Source organism: Thermobia domestica, chromosome 11, assembly GCF_964235325.1.
Source record: "Thermobia domestica chromosome 11, izTheDome1.hap1.1, whole genome shotgun sequence".
Taxonomy (NCBI): Eukaryota; Metazoa; Arthropoda; class Insecta; order Zygentoma; family Lepismatidae; genus Thermobia; species Thermobia domestica.
In genome coordinates, this window is record NC_137464.1 from 245,752,725 (window position 1) to 245,773,151 (window position 20,427).

At 37.3% G+C, this 20,427-nt stretch overlaps 1 protein-coding gene and 1 non-coding gene across 5 annotated transcripts in view; one reads left to right on the forward strand and one right to left on the reverse strand.

Moving 5' to 3' along the window:
* The window catches only part of LOC145664880 (spermatogenesis-associated protein 20), a 336,902-nt gene that overhangs the window by 232,114 nt on the left and 84,361 nt on the right, over positions 1–20,427 (forward strand). The window lies entirely within an intron of this gene.
* Positions 13,733–13,807, reverse strand: TRNAR-UCG (transfer RNA arginine (anticodon UCG)). The gene has a single exon. It is a non-coding gene; the product is annotated as a tRNA-Arg (tRNA).

The following is a 20,427-nucleotide window of genomic DNA, read 5'->3' on the forward strand; positions in this document are numbered from 1 at the left end:
ATGAGAAGGTGTTAAAAAAATAGCAGTAGGGAAAGAAAAGGAGAATTTTAGATATTGTTAGGAGGAGGAAGAGGAACATGTTAGGATATTGGCTTGGAGGAACTGTATTATGTGGGACGTGCTGGAAGGTATTGTGGAAGGAAAGAGACTGAGGGAGTGAAGGAGACTAATTGAAGGAAGGTATTAAAACAGAAAATTGCTACATCAAGACGAAGAGACTAGCTGAGGACCACCGAACGCCGAAGCCTCTCAGTTGCAGCAAGTAACCTGCCAATAATGGCAGAATAGCTAGTATGAAGATGGTTATATATTTAGCAATATTGACTTAAAAAGGGGAGAGAGAAAATTAAAATAATAATTATTATAATCAAACCTCTTAATATTTTAGAATAATTTGAGTAAAAACTGAAAACGTTTCAACTGTCTATGTCTTTTGTGTAAACTCAATTTATATAAGTACTTTTGACCTGTATTGGAAATACAAAATAACGGCATCAAACGCCAAGTTATTTGAAGTCTCACTTGTGAATATGGATTACTAACATCAATTACCCACTTCGTTGGGTTAAACTTATTATTATTATTATTATTATTATTATTATTATTATTATTATTATTAATAATAATAATAATAATAATAATAATAATAATAATATATTTTGTAAGTCAGTCACTTTTTACTATTAGTAAAGCGTTCTCTGATATCAGCCATTTTCAATTATTTTTATATTTCTCTCCCCTCTTCCTCCTCAAGTTGCTGGGCTGAATTTGAATTTCAACGGCATCAGAAGTGTCACAGTTCGTCTCAGAGACCCCAAAAACTAAGGATTCGGCACTATATTTGGTCATTTTTGATCATTATTATGTATCTCCCTCTCCCCAAGTTACGAGGCTCAGCGAACTGGAAAACTATGGATTCAACAATAATCGTCATTTTCGATCATTTTTATATATATTATCTTCCCCACCAAGCTACGGGGCTGAACTTGGATTTAAATAGCATCGGAAGTGTCACTGTTTATCTGAGCAACCCCGAAAACTATAGACTCCATTTTAATATCGGTCATTTTCGATCATTTTTAAATATCTTTCATTCCCTCTCCCCTAAACTGCACCGTGAAAGTGATATGACAGAAACCACCTCAGGTCCGATCCTCATCTATGTCGAAAATTTGATTGAGATCGATTGGCTGGTTTAAGAGTGAAGAACTCACAATCCCCCTCCCTTCCTCCTCCCCTAGGTTCTACCATCAAACTGAAAAAACTCTAAAAACCTTTTCAGGACCGAACCTCATACATGTTAAAAATTTGATTGAGATCGGTTCAAGAGTTATTAAGTCACAAACTTAGTCGTTTTAATTTATTTTTATTTATATTGATTTTTGTACATCTCCCCCTCCTCCTCCTCCCCTACGTTGCTCCTCAAAGTAAACTGACAGATAACATTCCACGCTTGAACCTCAACTATGTTAAAAGTATGATCGAGGTTGGTCGTTTGTTTCAAGAGTTATTAAGTTTTATTTATTATTTTATAACTCCCCCTTCCCTTCCCCTAAGTTTTACCATCAAAGTGAAATTATGAAAACACTCCCAGGCGCAAACCTAATCTATGTTGAAAATATAAATTTATTGTTGCAGTATAATGTTATATAGTTCAATCCTTGATGTGTTGTATACCTAAGGAGGCTAAAAGTTATATTAATAAACAATTATTCAATATATAAGCATCCGCCCATGAAATCAAACTTGCGGTCACATGCACTAAGTTTTTGTCAATATCATGAAAATGTCATTTCGATATTAGTTTTAAGAGCACACGTTGAAAATTTCCAACGGATGCTTGAGTCTCGAAGCCAAGGCCATACGCATGCAGTCGACACCTATGGTGTACGGTATTACCGATGTTCAATACTACATTTCTCTTTAGTTTTGGAAGAACACCACTAATGTGCTTTGAAATGAAATGAAGTATCTAGTTTAACATCGAAGGCTAAGGGAGACAGTGATGATGAGAAATGACTGAACTGGTGGAATGAAGAAAGTAGGAGGAAACGAAAAAATACCGAGGAAACCCACGTACACGGTGTTTGTCCACCAAAAAACCTCACATGTTGCGAGATGACACCTGTGTGGCTTGAAAACGAGTAATATCTACAGAAAACGCGAACAACCAATTCAGAAAACGACATACTGTTGCTATAAGCTACAGGGGCAGAGCGATTCACACGGATTGCATAAACTACTGGGAACACATTTATTCCAGCTCCAGCAGCATTTTTACTGAAGCCAAGAAACCCATCTCCTTTTTTACATTATATAAAAAAAAATCAAGTAGTGCCTGTACTTGTGCAAGATTCTTGCGCAAGAGTCTTGGTCTTGGTCTTGGTCTTGGTCTTGGTCTTGGTCTTGGTCTTGCAGGTATGGTCTTGGTCTTGGTCTTGCATGCAAGACTCTTGCAAAAACTGCAAGACCAAGACTCTTGCGCTCATCACTAATTGTGTAATTTCTGGACTTCACGGCTATCCGTGTGTTGCATCCTGTAGTGAATGTATAAGTGAAATAATATGTATATCATGCGTACTTTCTGTATAAGTGTAATGACATTTCTCGTGTGACGTAATGTTCAGTAACAGTACATACATATTCGTGACCGTATGTGCGGATTAGTAATAAGGATATACTGATTTAATACGCAACATAATTGTAAGAAGTATTTACCATAACGTTCATCTATCAGAGAGCATCACTGCTGTACGTATACGTACGATTAGACACAACATGCGTACTGTACATATGCAACATCTTTACGGATTTTCCGTATGTCGCGTACAACTTGTCTATATGCATCATACAGCGATTCACATGTACTCAGCAAAAATACAATAATAAAGTAGGTGTTAAAAACAAGAGAGTTTGACTGCTACTTTACTGTGTTAATTCCCTTATTGTGGGCATCTCCTTCGATTTACATCATGAATATCTAGTAACTGCTAGTAAGAATGTTTTTTTTATACTATGAACAAAGATTTACACTATTTTTGATATTTATATCAAGTAACGAAGATCATATACGCGTATTTCCCATAATCTTTCACGAAAATAATGTTGTAATGGTATGCATTTTTAGAAGTGTTGTCATCTATTTTGTTATGTGTACTAGGAACATAGTGTGAATTGAATTGTAACACAACAACAGATGAAACAATGCCAATTAACTATTTCCATTCGACAATATACACAGGTAATAACTACAGTAGGCAGCCAGAAGAAGCACAGTATGTGGTTAAGTGAGATATGCTAAATATGAAGTTACAGGCGAGTATTAATTTTAAGCCACCTATTACACATTCAAGTGAGACATTTAGAGAAAAATACACTATATTAGCAATTTTGACTCTCAACCTTACGATATTTGTAATTTATTTAACCCTTTCGGCCGTGGCGGTAACATATGTGTACATCATGTTTTAAGATTAATATACTTAATCTGGAGGATTCAAAATGGTTGGGTTTTCATGTCAGTATTCTTTGAACTTCTCTAAATCATTTTTCGCTATTTCTCTCGCGCTTTCATCATTTGTCAGGTAGCTACACGCATTTCTTGTAGAGTAGTTGCAGGGGCTATCACAATGGACGAAGCTCAGCCACGTAGGCTGTTTTATTCTTGGCGAAACAAACTATTTGCAACAAACCCTGCTCGTGCTTTAATGATGTGTTTTGAGTTTCTAAACTTAGTAGATCACAATGATGTGTTCGATTAATGCCATTTTGTATTTTATATACGTATTTCAACCCTATTGCACGCAAATTTTACGACCGTATAATTCTCTAAATATGACACCTGCATACAAAATCACGGTTGTATTTCATTTGTCAAAAAGAATAATAATACAAAATAAAAATAAAATCGGTGGGTAAACAAAAAATCAGGGCCGAAAGGGTTAAATGACGTCACATATGACGAAAGAAACTAGATATTGTGTATGTGCGGTCAAGATGCCGCATATAGATGGGCGTAAGTAACATACAGCTGAAGTACGTAACATGCAAAAGACTGTCAGGTGTCAAATATACTTGCAGCGACATGATGTAAAATCTAAGCGAGAAAAAACCAGTACGTACACGGCATACGAATAACGTATGTCACATACAGATTTACGTAATAAACATACGTATTCTGTATATTGGTGAAATATACTACTGTCTGGATAACTGATTTTTCTGAGTATGGTTACACCTAATATAGATCTGTGTAACATTGACCTAAAAGGGACCGTGATTATTTATGGATGAGTGGCCAGGCTCATTTAGGCACCCGTTTAACGGTACTAGTACAAGAATACGATTCAATATTCGTATTTCATTTCTGCGGTGATTAACGTTTGCTTTCTTTGAGCCGTAGTTGTGAAAGATATAGATCTTTATCTAGTTGCTTATGGGAAAAAAATGTAAAAAAAAAAAAATCATTAATGACAAAAATCTTTCATGTTTTCAAACAAATAACTGTTACACAAAAATACAAATGAATCTAACTCAAACAGTATTTCGCCAACCAGACATATAGTTGGAAATAAAATAGAGTCCTTTCTCTATTGCACCAGACGGAGCTATAAATTTGGCAGTTTATATACTTTTAACGTTCAGCATTTTTCAATTTTCCAGTCACATTGCTCTGATCTTTCTAAAAAGTCAAGAGAAAATTCGTTTCATTTAGCGTGTTTTATTCCGTAATATCTTATAATTATGTCGAGTTAACTCCCAGAATGGAGTCGGGAATAAAAGAAGAAATAAGCTAGAAATGTCCCACAAATTTTCAGCACCGAGACTCAGTTCATAAACCTCAGCCGGGAATGTCAATGCAAGGCTTTCAAGGATTTCTCCTCCCTGCAAAGGGAACTGAGATCTTTATTTTCTCGTTAACTTCGTATTGTATTTTACAAGATTGTTTGCTTTAGGGCGGTTTCTCTGGCTTTGAAAATCGTTTACCCGAGACGTTTGAACGTTTTATATGTGTGGTTGGCGTGTTTAATTATAGATCGTGATTATTCTCATTTTCTTATATATATATATATATATATATATATATATATATATATATATATATATATATATATATATATATATATATATATATATATATATATATATATGTGTGTGCGGTGTCATCAGGTTATAGCGTATGCTGATGATGTAAATATAATAGGGGATGATAAGAGAACAATAGAAAGAAATGCAGACGCCTTATTAAACGCTTTCAGGGACATGGGATTAGAAGTAAATGCAGAAAACTAAATGCATGGAAGTTCGTCGGAATCGTAATACTGCAAATTATGGATGCGTTAAAAATATCAAAACATTTTCGATAAAGTGGATACTTTCAAATCTAGGATCAGTTATAACACACCAAAACCGTTTTCACGAAGAAATTAAATATCGACTAAAAGCAGGGATGTCGTGTTATTATTCAATTCAAAATCTTTTGTCGTCGGGAATTATGCCGAGAAATTGAAGCTTAAAATATAGAAAATGGTAATCATACCTGTTGTGCTGTATCTTTGTGAAACATGGTCACTTACTCTGAGAAAAGGACGTAGACTGAAAGTATTTGAGAACAAGAACCTGAGACGAATATTTCAGACCCAAGAGGAACGGAAATTGGGAATGACGAAAACTTCATAACGAAGAATTGTATAATTTATATCGTTTACCAAACACTGTTATGGTCATGAAGTAGGTGGGCAGGTCATGTAGTCAGAGTGGAAGAAAGTAGGAACGCTTTCAAAGTTTTGACTGGAAATTCAATCAGAAAACAACCATTAGGAAGACCTAGATGCAGATGAGAGGACAATATTAAGAGGCCTTATCACTGCGAAATTAAATTACCGCTAATTTTACAGTAATTATGTGATATCTTCAAATAGAAAAAAGATAATCGAAAAGTGGAACAAGAGCTCCCTAGACAATATTATCTTGTGTGAGATACAGTTATCAAGACTCACTTATCTGCTTTCGGTTTCTAGCCATTTAGAAAATCGGCATTTATTTTCGCGTTTCTAAAGGTAACTCGTGATAACGCTACCTCATGCAAAATAACGTCATCTAGGGAGGTCTTGATCCACTTTTCGATTATCTTTTATCTATTTGAAAATATCACATAATTACTGTAAAATTAGCGGTATTTTAATTTCGGAGTGATAGGGAGTCTTAAGATGGATCTCGCAGAAATAGGAATGCAAAGTAGAAACTGGATCCAGTTGGCTAAGAACATAAGTCAATGGAGAGCTTTTGTGAACGCGGCATTGAACCTCAGGGTTCAATAGACCATAGAGTTGATTATATGCGTCTTCGAAGCGAGAGACCCGTAATTGATTTCCAGTTGGTTCAGATTCTGGCTGTAGGTTCACGTCTCATGTAGCCTTGGTGCTGAACAGGAGCGCATAATTCGAAATCAGTTTCCAGCTTTGTTTACCTGGCATTTCTCTTCGGAAACCCTGCTTACTTCACTGCACATGTGGCTTCAGTAAAGTTTGCTAAAAGTAAATTGTAATTGATCATTACAATTCTACCAGTAGTATCCTCCGTTTTGCTCGCTCTTCACGTCGCACAGGTTGGGAACCACTATTCTAAATCAACCAACCAACATTCCTTCCCTAAGCCCTAGAGCAGTCATTTCAACGTGACTGATGTATGACGTAGTAGCTAGCTTTCACGATCAGAGCCAGGACAGACGGAAGAAGTCGAACAAAAGAGGGGTTAGGTGAGATGAAATAAGACAGTCTTGGCAGTGTTCGATTAATCGTGATTGCCTTTCTATCAATACCAGGTTTGCTTTCTTCCCCTTGCTTTCTCTGTGTAGTTTACTAAGAATACGAGCAGGAAACTGACATCACATAAGGATCCAGGTAGAAGTTGTCTTTCCTGAACATTGGATGTTTAACATACTATATTAAGTGGGTATATTTAACATGAAAACACGTTTTATTTGATACATGAAAAGTCTTGAAGTAAAACAATAAGTTTAATGCTTAATCAGTATCATGCATTAAGTAAAGAGGACTGTGACACCACTTTAATGTCTGTCTTAAAAGAATAAAGTGTCATAACGCCCCGTGCAACTCGTATCATAACGCCTCATGAACTCCTCGCGAACAGTTGATATTATCTCTTGATAACCACATTTTCTTACAGTGGCAGAACGCCCCTTCTTTGTACAATTTGCTTAACCACAAATCACCACTATTTCCTCACGGTTCCTAGTCTAGTGTAAAAGGCAGACAAATAATCTTTCTATTGCACTTATTAATTTGATTTTTTGTAGTGAATTGTGAATTTTGTTTGTCGTCGCGAAGCATAGTTTGCGTACCTTTGGCGTAGAAGACCTGGGTTTTATTCTCGGTGGGAGGTCATGTGGTTCCGATACACTGTAAAGTTCTAGGTCCACGTCTCATATACTTCCGGTCCTGAAAAAGACCAATCCAGACAACCAGCCAAAATTGTCTCCAGTTGTTAAACTTGATAAGTTTGAGGAATACTTTAAATATTGAAATGAAATCTTTAAGTCCCACGATTTTGCCGGTTAGGCTAAAGAAGACGGTGATAATGAGAGATGAGTGAAATAGTGGAATGAAGAAACTGGGAAGAAACGGGAGAACCCCGAGATAACCCATGGGCACGGTGTTTGTCCACCACAAAGTCCACACGGCGCGAGCTGAGATCGAACCAGGAACCCGAAGCACCGGAGGTGAACGCTCTACCACTGAGCCACCGTGCCTCCCACACGTTTAAATATTGAGTTACATGGAGTTAAAGTATCGCCTATTTGATCTTTTTAGTGACACTCTTTAAAAAACAAACATATGCTCATTGTTTGTAAGTTACGTACTTGTTTTAATATATTTATAATTATTTGAAAGCAAAATAAATAAATAAAAGTAACCAAAATAACCTTCTACAACCAAGATGTAGCTGTTAATAATAATAATAATAATAATAATAATAATAATAATAATAATAATAATAATAATAATAATAATAATAATAATAATAATAATTGTAAATCTTGTATAGGAATGATGTAAATTGTTAAAAAAAAAAAAAAAACATTTTCAATACATGCATTTTGAATTGTAATATAAATATACATTGATCCATCTGCTGCTTGTGAAAGCTGAAACTATCCACAACTTTTCATTCCGTATGAACAGGGCCATACATACAATCTCTACATACACTGATAAATACATTATTATCTCCTTGCTATCTGTATCCAATTCTGTCAGTCCCAAAATGTTGGACATAACATTCGCTCTCATTTCTCGTATGAATTATTACCCGTGTTTCAGGGAAACATTCCAATTGTACTGTTTCCAAACATATCCTCAGTGTATCAAGATAAAGCGGTCCACGGCTCTATTCAAAATATCTGTATTTGGCGATCTCTGGATGACAACACAGACGAAGAATGATTAATGTTTCATGGACAGATAAATGTTTTACACATTTCTTTTTGATGTCTGTGTTTTTCATTAGCTTTAAAAATAATGTGATAGATTATTTTAATAGAAAATCTATTCAAAGTACACTGTGTAAAGTTGGCGCGAAAAGTAATAAAAAAGTTAACGAGTGTAAAGAATTGTGTTTGGCTGGCTAAACTGAATGTCACATTTATAGGGAAATAGAGAAAAATCTAGATGTTAACAACGTAGTTTTTCTTTCAAAGAAAAGCAATGCGTATAAGACAAGTTGCAGGACACATCCATGGATTAGGTCTCGATTCATGGGATCGGGTCTCGGTTCTTTGACCCGGTGATCCGCTGACCTGGACAGACCCATTGACCCAGAATCAGCCAAAATATCATCTCTCTAGCATTACGACAAAATTTTATAGTAAATTAACGATATCCATTATTAGAGCTCGATTAGGATTAGGGATTAGAATTCTAGTTCTGGGCTTTCTGCATGTATTGTCATGTTTGCCCATTACGTACCAAGGATGACGTTCCTCGACAATCACACAACCCCGGAGAAAATAGGGAAGGAAGAAAGAAATGGGGAAGGACGGGAGCAGCTTGGGACCTTTATGTTAGGTACAATTCTGGCAGTTGCCTGGTGTGAATGAGAAAAAAACCAGGAAAAGCCTCACTCGGTTGAGGTAAAAAGCTGTTACACGTTTCCACCGGAAATCAAATACTGAATTTTGAGTTCGAATATTTTACCTTTTTGATTCTCGATTTGACATTTCTTAATCGAGGTACCATATCTTAACTATTTCATATATAATTTGATGTTTATTCGTCTTCCCATGTTCAAAAGTAATGCGCTGGTTTTGAACGCCAACTGCATAACACTGTTGCACTCAGCGGCACCTTTCATATTCTACAAGCTTGCTCGATTAAGTTTTGACGAGCTCGATTAAGTTTTTTGTCTACGAAGACAATATCTGATCTATGGCGTGCTATAGTTTTTGTCTGTAGGTGATGGATTTGTCTCACAATCAGTGTAGTTTGAAGATATTATTTTCCGTGACGGGGTGGGGCTTATATTTGTAATATGATAGATTCTCTTATATCAGTTTACATTGTGTTCTTTGGTTCTACAATTTTTGCTACTTTATTGTGACATGGGGCCGCGGTGGCTCAGTGGTAGAGCGTTCACCTCTGGTGCATGGGGTCCTGGGTTCGATCACAGCCCGTGTGAAGTGAACTTTGTGGTGGACAAACACCGTGTGCGTGGGTTTCTCGGGGTTCTCCCGTTTCCTCCCACTTCCATCATTCCACCATTTCATTCATTTCTCATAATCAACGTCTCCTTTAGCCTAACCGGCATAAACGTGGGACGTAAAATTTCATCCATTTCATTTTATTGTAACGTCTTTTTATGCTCTGAGTTGCTTGTTGCTTCTTACATTCTTCCAAGATATATTTCTGTTATTTCATTTTTATCTTGACATCTGCGCTTGACTACAGTACTCCACACAAATATTTTTTTAGTTCTTTTTGTAACTTTGTAAGTATTTCTGCATTCTTTTAAGAGGCAATCAGAGAGCACTGAATTTCTGGTATAAAGGAATCCAATAAAATCTGGCAGTTGCAGTGAGTGTCTTGTAACATTTCAATACAACTTGATAGATTACAAGACGCCGTGTCTTTCAAAATGGATATTCGATCTGGATTCAAGATGGAGGTCATTGATGATTGTGCCAGTGAGCGTGTAGGTCTTACCATGCACCGATAAACATCACTAATATTTTCAAGCGAAAGGGGTATTTTCAGAACTAGCTCGGGAGAGTATGCTCCCAGAAGTATGAACGAAATACACGGTTCTGATTGGTTGGCGTTATCCATTTCTTGCCACGTAGCATTCATATACCAGAAATCAAACGCTTGCTGCTATCGGCCCTCGTGGCCGAGCGTCCTAGCGCGAGCTGCTGGTAACGGAATTCGCTTTCGGCGTGGGTTCAAATCCGACCTAGGAACTTGTTTATTAAAATAAGATGAAAATAATACTCAAAAAAGTGATTTACTTACTTTTGTATAAATAAGAAGAAGTAGTAGTAGTAGTAGTAGGAACGGGTTAGAAGCCCCACAGGGCTCGTTTTGTTCCACCTTGACCCCATGATATAAATTTTGTGACCAACTTAAAACAACTGGCTAGGATAGCGCGTAAAACAGCTGGCTAGAGTAGCGCGCGAAAAAACGTACTTCCGAGAGCATTACTCTCCCGAGCGGGTCGTGTATTTTCTCGGTTGATATGATTTGCTTTGTGTTTAATTTTTAATGTTTTCTCCCATCTTACTGTTGACGACAGTAATTTTATCTGACAAGGTACATTCGCAAAGTGTCCCCTCGGAATTCATGTAAAACTGATGTAAATGCAAAGTTTTCCATGGCTCAATGTGTATTGTACTAATTTTAGCGGCCGATATGGGCAATTTGTGTATTTATGAGCCTTCATATACCCGGAATTCAATCACACACTAGGGGGGCGCGGTGGCTCAGTGGTAGAGCGTTCACCTCTGGTGCTTGGGGTCCCGGGTTCGATCCCAGCCCCCGCCAAGTGAACTTTGTGGTGGACAAACACCGTGCTCGTGGGTTTTCTCGGGGTACTCCCGTTTCCTCCCACTTTCTTCATTCCACCATTTCATTCATTACTCATTATCACCGTCTCCTTTAGCCTAACCGGCATAACCGTGGGACGTAAAACTCAAAGATTTCATTTCATTTCATTTTCAATCACACACTACTATAACGCTCGGTCACAAAATTGCTTTTAGTTTCCTTAGATGTAACTGAACATGAATGTAGGCATATGCAAAATAAATTGGATCAAGTACTGCTTTTCTGATATGTGTTATCCACACCAGCCGCCATCTTGGATCCGCCATATTTGATTCAACTTTCGTTTTTCAAATGGGAATAGGTGCTTGTGATACATCAAATTCATATAAAATTTCCTCGAAAATTCATTGGTGTAGTGAGTTTTACGGTAGCTTGTACCATTTGCGAGATATTACATGTTAAATCCCTCTAGGCACTTCGCGAATAGGCATTGCAGAATATCAGTTACGCCTACGTTTTTGATGTTGATAAATCAAAACAATTTCTAACTGGAAAAGTACTGTAGGTATAAACAAACTCTTTACAACATTGGTGTCATAATCTTTCCGTGAGTGATTGTTATTACTTCCGTTTTATACTACGTATAACAAGGAAGTATTGTATTATGAACAAAGTGCCTAATGTAAATCTAGATACGACCAGATTTTGGTGAAAATCTACCATATCCTATTTATGTCTGTGTGTCTGTATATATGTTCGTTCAAAAAACATTTCGTCAATAATAAATAACGTAAAAGGTCACACATACAAACGGGGCCCTGCACAACTTTTTGATGGTTGAATTTGTGAAGTGCCTCATATTTAACATGCAATACCTTGCAAATAGTGCAAGCTACCGTAAAACTCACTACACCAATGAATTCCTGAGAAAATTTTGTATGAATTTGGTGTATCACATGCATCTATTCCAATTTGAAAAACCGAAAGTTGAATCCAATATGGCGGATCTAAGATGGCGGCTGGTGTGGATAACACGTGTCAGAGAAGCAGTACTTCATCCAATTTGTTTTGCATATGCCCACATTCATGTTCAGTTACATCTAAAGAAATTAAAAGCAATTTTGTGAACAAGCGTTATAGTAGAGTATGAACTCTTATTAAGGCCCATAAATATGCAAATTACCCGTATGGGTCGCTAAAATTAGTACAATACTCGTTGGGCCGTTCAGAACTTTGCATTTAAACCAATTTTAGACGAATCCCGAGGGGACACTTCGCGAATGTACCTTGTGAGATGCTTTTCCTAAGTATTGTGGTATGTATGCTGATGGGATGACTTTGTTAAAATGATTTTTTAAAAAGGGGTTCTTAAATTGTGTTCATGTTTTACAAATAACGTAGTTATTTCAGGATATGATATAATGCGTTTGTCCGGAAGGGAAGGGATCAAGAAAAAAGTAGTGTATTGATATCTGAGCTCATATTTCTACGGTAGGCATGTCAAACTCGTGGGCCGCATGAGGCCTTTGACTTACCTTCCTGCGGCCCTTAGTTTACCCCGAGAAAAAATATATATAGGATGTTCTGAAAATTGCGCCCACACACTACAAAACACTTTTCTACAAGTCAAAATAAAGTGCAAAATATATATAATTGTACACCTTTCGGGTCCTTGTCTGGAGACGCGAATTGCGCTATGTGGCAACATCGCAAATAAAAGAAAAACATAGAGTAGATCTACCAATTCATTAAATAGTTAACATCGATTCTTTCCAGGTGTCGATTAAATTCGATAGACATTAACACTGGAACAGCTGTTAGCGTAATAATAGATGTAAGTGCTTGATGAACTTGTAGAACAATGCTAATATTTCCAAGTTAATTTGCGATTTTGCTATATAGTGAATTTTTGATTTCCCATAGCAGCTGAAGGGAGCCCAGGAGGGTATTTCGTTATGTAGCACTTTTGCTCTATTTTGACCAGTAGAATACCGTTCTGTTGTCCTTGGGCGCCATTTTTAGAACACACCTGATAAGTATATTAAATCTTGATAAGTATATTAATTTACAGTGTGAACAACTTTCCTCACTTACTGAAAAGTTCTTCGCGAGAACCAGGTTGGCCAACATTCATTCGCTAGTGCTGACAATATGCGCAACATCCGAAAGCTATTTGAAGGGAAAAAATGCCAGACGTCGAAGTAAAATACAATAGGTATCTAATTAATATCTGGATTTCCTTACGTTCCATTTATGTTTTAAGAAACTTCGGTATTAGGTAGGACTTTACATACGTAGGCATTTACCCTTTTAATAATTTACATTAAGCATAAAAATAGCGTTTTTTTTGCATCCTGCACTATTGAATAGTGATGTATCTTTGGCCCATTTGGGATGCTGAGTTTGACATGGTTGCTCTACGGTTTAGGATTTGGATTTCTGGGTTTTCGGCATCTAAGGCCATTTAGCCCTTCACGATTTGAGGGATGACGTCCCTCGGCGAGCACACAATCCGGGGAAAGGGAAGGAATAAAGGATTGGGAAAGGGAGGAAGCGGCCTGGGACCTATAAGTTAGGTACCACCCCGGCATTTGCCTGGTGTGAATGAGGAAAACCCAGGAAAACCTCATTCAGGGTGGCTGGCCTGAAAAAGCTGTTACACTTTTTCGACCGAGTGACCCCACCGGGAATCGAACCCGGGACCGCTCGCACCGAAGGCGAGAGCGTTAGCGACTACGCTACGCGGGGCCACAGGTTCCTCTACAGTGTTCGTTAACCAATCACAGTTGAGCCAGGACATTAGTTAGGGTAGAATTGGTACCTTTTTAATAAACATGTATCTCTATCCAAACAGTTTCTAAATCTTGAAAAGTCTGTTCACGAAATGCATAACCCAACGAAAGTGGAGTTCGGCACACAGTTTCTTTATTGAAAAATTTAAAGCACATTGTAAAGCCTTTGGTCTTTTTGCAGTTTCACGTGGTTGATTGTAAAGCGCATTCCTCCGTTCCATCTCTCTTTTTTTCCCTCCCTCCCCAGTGAAGAAGAGAAGCGTAAAGGTATCAGTGAGCCTAGTGTTTACTATTCGTTTCATGTATTAGAAATGAAATAGACTGTTGTGCAGTTATTTACCATGTTTCTATGCTAGTTGCATTCAAATTAGTAGACATTCACGACATATTCCTATTTTCAAATTACGAGGGGTGATCAGTATTCATTCAATCAATACAGCCAACATATCAGTTGAGGCACCTGTCCCATAGTAGGATGAGTTTGAAGATTTCCTCCTGGTAAAAATCCTGTTCTTGCGTGTTTAGCCACGTTGCCTTGAATTCCCGCCTCATCTGAAGCAAAGCATCTGAGCTTTCCAAGTGCTCTTTCAAGTGCGGGAACAGGTAAAAGTCGCTTGGAGCGAGGTCCGAGCTGTAGAGAGGGTGGTCGATAATGTCCCAGCGAAACTGCTTCAGCAGCGTGGTAGACTTTTGGGCTGTATGCGGACGGACTTTCGACTCCATTCTGCGACCTGCTGACGTAACATTACAGTGTCTACTCGTACCAACTGCCAATGAATTTCAGCCGCGGTTACATGTTTCGCTCACAGAATTCTCATAACTGAGGGGACTTCTTCGCGAGACCAGTTTTCCAAACGAGTCGCCATTTTTTATTTGCATACAACTAGCGCCATAGCAGGCGGGTGGCTGAAACTCAGCATAGTTGCCAACTCCATGCATTAAAATTACCGCACACTCCTCATTTCTCTATAACAGACGAAACTCCTGAAATATCGGCCTTGTAATCTTAGTTTCTGATCCTCCCTCGTAATTTTGAAACGAAGTTTATCTACTTGTTTTAAAAATACTGTGACCCAGTTTTCGCTAACGATGTGCAAGGTCACTGGTGAAAACTATGAAACATTATCTCCCAAAAATGTTGCAGAAAGCGCGAATTAATCTTAATGTAATGAAAGAATTAAAGAAATGTAACGAAATAATTTCGCATCGGCCATCTCATCTTTGGAATGCTGTGCACCACTTTTTAGACTTTCGAACTTCTCTGTGCATAATTATGCAAGTTTTTTTTTTAAGGATGGCTGACTGTTCATCTGTTGGTCGACAGCTATGAGAGAGCAGAAGCGGAGAGAGAGAGAGAGAGATCCAGAAATAGAGTTTCGATGTAGGTTCTGTGTCAGTTCTTATCTCCCTATCCCAACCGGAAACGGCACCGATTGCCATTTCCGGCTTCAGTATTAATGTGAATAGAACACAAATGGTAAATGTTAGCCAGAGAAGATTCTTGATATAGCTAGTTAATTTAATAGTATTTTCTAGATGGTATTTGTCTCACCTTCTAAACAGAGACGTCATTTAGTGGAAGCGTACCAATTCCCTTTTTTTTTTTTTTTTTTTTTTTTTTTGTTTATATATTGGTGGAAAGCCTTGCTGCCCTTCTGCCAGCAACTGAAATTATGGTGCTGTTTTGTAAACTTTTCATGTTCGTTGGGATCACGCCAGTAAGCCTTATAAGATTGCAATGTTAATAGGTATATCCGTCTGTCCGTTATTCCACACGATAACTTTTGAATGAAAGTAAATTTTTGAATTCTATTTTCTGCAATAGATAGATAGAGCAGTTATATCAGTCGAATTCGTTAATGAAGTCAAATCCGGTAACATCTTCATAGGTAACGGTGACTTACATCCGTCCGTTACTCCACACGATAATCCGAATGAGAGAGGATTTTTGAATTCTGTTTTTTTCACTAGATAAATAAAGTGATTATCTCGGTTGAGTTCGTTAATGGAGTCAATTCGTTAACAACTTAACGGTTAACACTGATTTTAACGTTAGTTATCCGAATTACGTATTTCGCGTGATCCTCTCTATTGTCTTTTCCAGAATTCATATATTTGTTTATATTTTTCATTTTACATTCACAGCAGTTGATTTCGAGTCCGTTACAGAAACAGGGTCTAAAATTAGATAGTGTCGATTTCCTAAATGGGTAACCCAATGCAAACTTGTGTTATATTTTATTTTTAAAACATTTGTAGAGATATTGGATTTCCCTCATATTATTAATATTCAGTATATAAACAAATCAAGATTTAAAAACGATTTTATTTTTTGATTTGTTTATATACTGAATATTAATAATATGAGGGAAATCCAATATCTCTACACATTATCTTCGAAAACTTGTTTGAATCTGATCTTATGTAAATCTGACAGTACCTCACTGTAATATAGTTTTGTTGGCATTAGTGTGTTCATATATTATAGCATATAACATATTTACTTGCAATATTGAACACGTCATTACATATTGATGCTACCTCTTTATAACCAATTCTTCAGCGATTTGGTTCTTCAGCGATAAATCACAAAACAACTGTTCGAACTGCCTCGTGTGGCACGCACATGCGTGTGATTTCGTCCTTTTGTTGATAGTTGACCTTAACGAATGACCGTGCCCATGATGTTGTATTGTCTTCTGAATACAATAGGACTCATTGTACAGGTCTCTTTTCACAGAGCGGCCGTTGAGATCGCAAATAGGTGATGCTGCTGTGTCGCATATTACGACAGTGTCGCTTTCCACGTTTTTTAAATGAAGACAAAAGAAATACACACTCATGGGGACATGATCCTCTCGGAGGATGGTTTAGAATTTTTAAAAACGACCACCTCAAGAACTGTTATTATTATGAGAACTGTAGTTGTGGCGTTGTCTTTACGATTGTGTATGTGTCATTTCTCTTTTGTCGATGGAACATTTTTTGAGAACCCATCAAGTGTCAAATTTCATTTATTCTATGGGCACGCTATCCTATGATGTAAAAACAAAGCAAAAAGAAAGGAAAGTAATTCTTTAACTCTGTGTATTATCGGTCTATCATTGTTATACATCTCTCTCTCTCTCTCTCTCTCTCTTTTTTTTAACTGACAACGAAATAACGGGTCTGCTGAATAAGGTGCTAGTTTGTGGTCATTTATTCCGGTATTTGCGGTTCTAGCGACAATACAACACAAAGAACTTCCATTTTAAAGAATGCAAGGGTGTAAAAAATACGTAGATTTTTCTATTGAAGTAAAAGAATGTTGTTTATAATGCAATAATAAAATTTTGAGAGACTCACAGTCTTCTAAGTTCATAGTTTTGGTTGAGAACGTACCTAGGTATAATGCAAGTTTCTCGATTTATAGCATTTACAGATTTCTTAAATTACATCTATAGTGTACAGTAGCCCCCCAGTATTGTGAGCTACAAAAATAATTTCAGCTTTATTATTATTAATATATTTTTGAAACTTTATAGTAAACTCATGATATATCTATCATAGAGTTTTGGTTGGCTCCCTCCAATTTTTACTTTCTAGATCCCCTACCGATAGTATAGAGGACTAAGAAACTCAATATTCTTTGCCTGTTATTTTATTACGTATGAAACTTCAGAAATAGAATATAAAAGGAAGTGAAGATTTGCTTCTTTAAGACCACTTGCTTTATATACAGAGTGGTGCGCTAAGTATTGTTCAAACTTCAGCAGGGCAGGTGATTCCTCTGAAGACTATCAGCAGCAGAGTAGATGCATGGTACCTCATTGTTTTGGAGGTATGCAGGATATAGCAGAATGCGCTCACTAGATGGCAGGACGCTCGTCGCGGAGGAAACATGGTCGAATTTTTATTTAGGGCAATCTCAAAGCCTTTGCCTATTCGTTGGTGGTCGAGGTTTTCTGAAGGAACACATCTTTCGACGCTGCAACGGGATGTGTCTTTAAACATGTGTGTGCATCCATGATGTACCGTGTTCATGCGTGCATAGTGGGCATTTTGAACAATTCTAACAACGCTACGCCCAGTGTAGGACACGTTCCTGCCTGCTTACGAGTGCCGCGTAACATTTCCAAGCTCGCATTAATTAATGTTGCTCCTTGTAATTATTCCACTTACCCTTTTAACTACATCTACCTTACGCTGGTGACTGTTCCCAGCATATCACTATGTCTTCTAGACTCACTAATGGCTCGTTCACTTCTATTTCCATACTGCGGTGTGTATCGTGTCTTTTGATTCATTTTGTATACTTATATCTATTTCCCACGTAGCATTTTTCGCTTCGATGAAATTGACTATACAGTACCTTAAGGTATGTCCTTGTATTTTTCACATCTTTTAATGTACGTTTTTATTTTCTGTTCATGTTTTCGTAACACAACTTGTTTGTTTTCGCCTGCTTACGGCTTGATGATTAGCATTATTACCTTTGGTTTATATCCCATCTTGCGCTGCCGGTTTGTATCTCGTATAGTTTTGTAGTCCTGAAGGAACGTTAAAAACTAATAAAACAAGCCAAAATTTAGGTATATTTAAACTTGCGAATCCTAGTTGCGCTTTATTTTTCATTGTACATTCCTGAAATAATCCAGGAAAAGTTTTCAGAAACAAAAATGTACAATGTTGATAATTGTTTTAGTAAGTATCTTTTTATTGTGTAAATATGCTGTGTACAATGTAATGTTCAATATAACTGGGATTTCTCCTTATTTAGGAACCAATTTTTCATGAAATTACTTCTATGTGATGCTTAAAAGGGCCTTCGAGGCCAATTTCTGTAAGGGTACGCTTTTAGTGGTGATTATCGAGGTTTCCAAAAAGGAGGAAAGAAACCGTCGATTTCCATAAAGAAAGGGAGTTTCAAATTGGTCTCTGGAGAAATTACAACTTTTCGCTTGGTGAAAGAGAAAAGACCACGGGCCAGTATCTTCCACGTGAATTCCAGTACACACCTCAATGGTTTATAACCTTGAGCTTAACTTTGTTTATCAGAATATATGGGTTTTTTGTTGGGTTTTTGATTGTCATGTTTTTAAATGTTATTCGTAAGAACACTGTAAGTAGTCTGTCAGGTAAAAATTTCTATTAGGTCATCTAGTGCCGCAAATTTAGGAGGTTGCATATCATTTGGTCCTTATACAGTGTGTTTGGAAAAGAACTCCCTAGTTTTAATGTTTCCTAGAATCTGTACAAAGAGACATACACTATTCTAGTTTGAGGTGTTTGATTCATCAACTCTCCAAGTTTGGCTCCCCTGCAGGTGGCAGATCTGCTTGACCTTGAGACGGCACCAGTGTTCTTTTTTTCCCCTCTCTTTCCTCAGTTCAGTCCAGGCAGGCGTGCAGTGCAGAATAACTCAGCAACAATGTGTACTCCGCAACAGAAAGCGCAGTGTGTTATTTGGCTTGTAAAAACTGAGTCAGTTGTAACAGTGCAGACGTCAGTATGGTGGACAGCAAAACTACCCGTCATTGGCTAAAGCCTTTCAAGGAAACCGGTAGTGTTTTAAAAGTAAAACACCAGGTAGACCGAGAACTTCTGAAGAACCACGAAACCCAGACTTAACCCCACTGGACTTTTTCTTTTGGGGCCACATAAAAATGTTGTGTACAGTGAAAAGATCAGAGACATCAATCATTTACGGGAAAGAATCGTCGCGGCGGTTGGGACAGTTATACCTGAAATGTTGGTGAATACGTGGCGAGAAGTGGAATATCGTCTCGATGTTTGCAGGGCCACAAATGGATCCCACGTTAAAGTCTACCAACAAACAAAACTTGAAGGAATTCTCTTTCATGATATGTACTCATTGATGTAAGATTTCATTCATTTCCCAATTAAATTTATACTTAAAACTAGGGAGTTCTTTTTCAAACACCCTGTATAATCTCTGCATTGATATAAAAAAATGTCTTTTATATAAGGCATGTTCAAAAAGTATCTGACCATGAAACGATATAAAAATAAAAATTACTAATCTGACATGTAGGTGCCTTCAGCTTCCACACATCGAACCAAACGATCATTTCATCGCTAGAAGCAAGTCCGGGACGCTTCTTTTGAAATTGCTTTGTATTTTATTATGTATTGAATTTCCAGTTGCAGCTTCTAAGGTCAACTTAACCTGAAATTATTAACAATCTTCAATAATAACACCATTATTATCAACAACGATAGGAGAGCAAGAAAAGGAAATCGACCAGATTTGAAGGTAAAATCCCTGGTGGAATTAAGGAAAAGGCCTTAGAATGCGCGACCACCGGATTCGAACACGAGACATCCTTGCTGCCAGCCGAGCTCTCGCGTTACACATGATATCGAAGCAGGCAACTCTAGAGTTTCCTTTTGATTGTCCGGTTAGTAAAACGCCAGATGAACTACATAAATGTTTTCCTTGATAGAAAGTTTTGGATCACTTTCAAATCTGCACGTACGGGACACAAAACGTCAAAATAGTAGTTCTTCGTATCTGGTTGTTCTTCTAAGTATAAGTGATGCATAATTTCTCAGTAATCAAAGAAAACAGTTGCTTC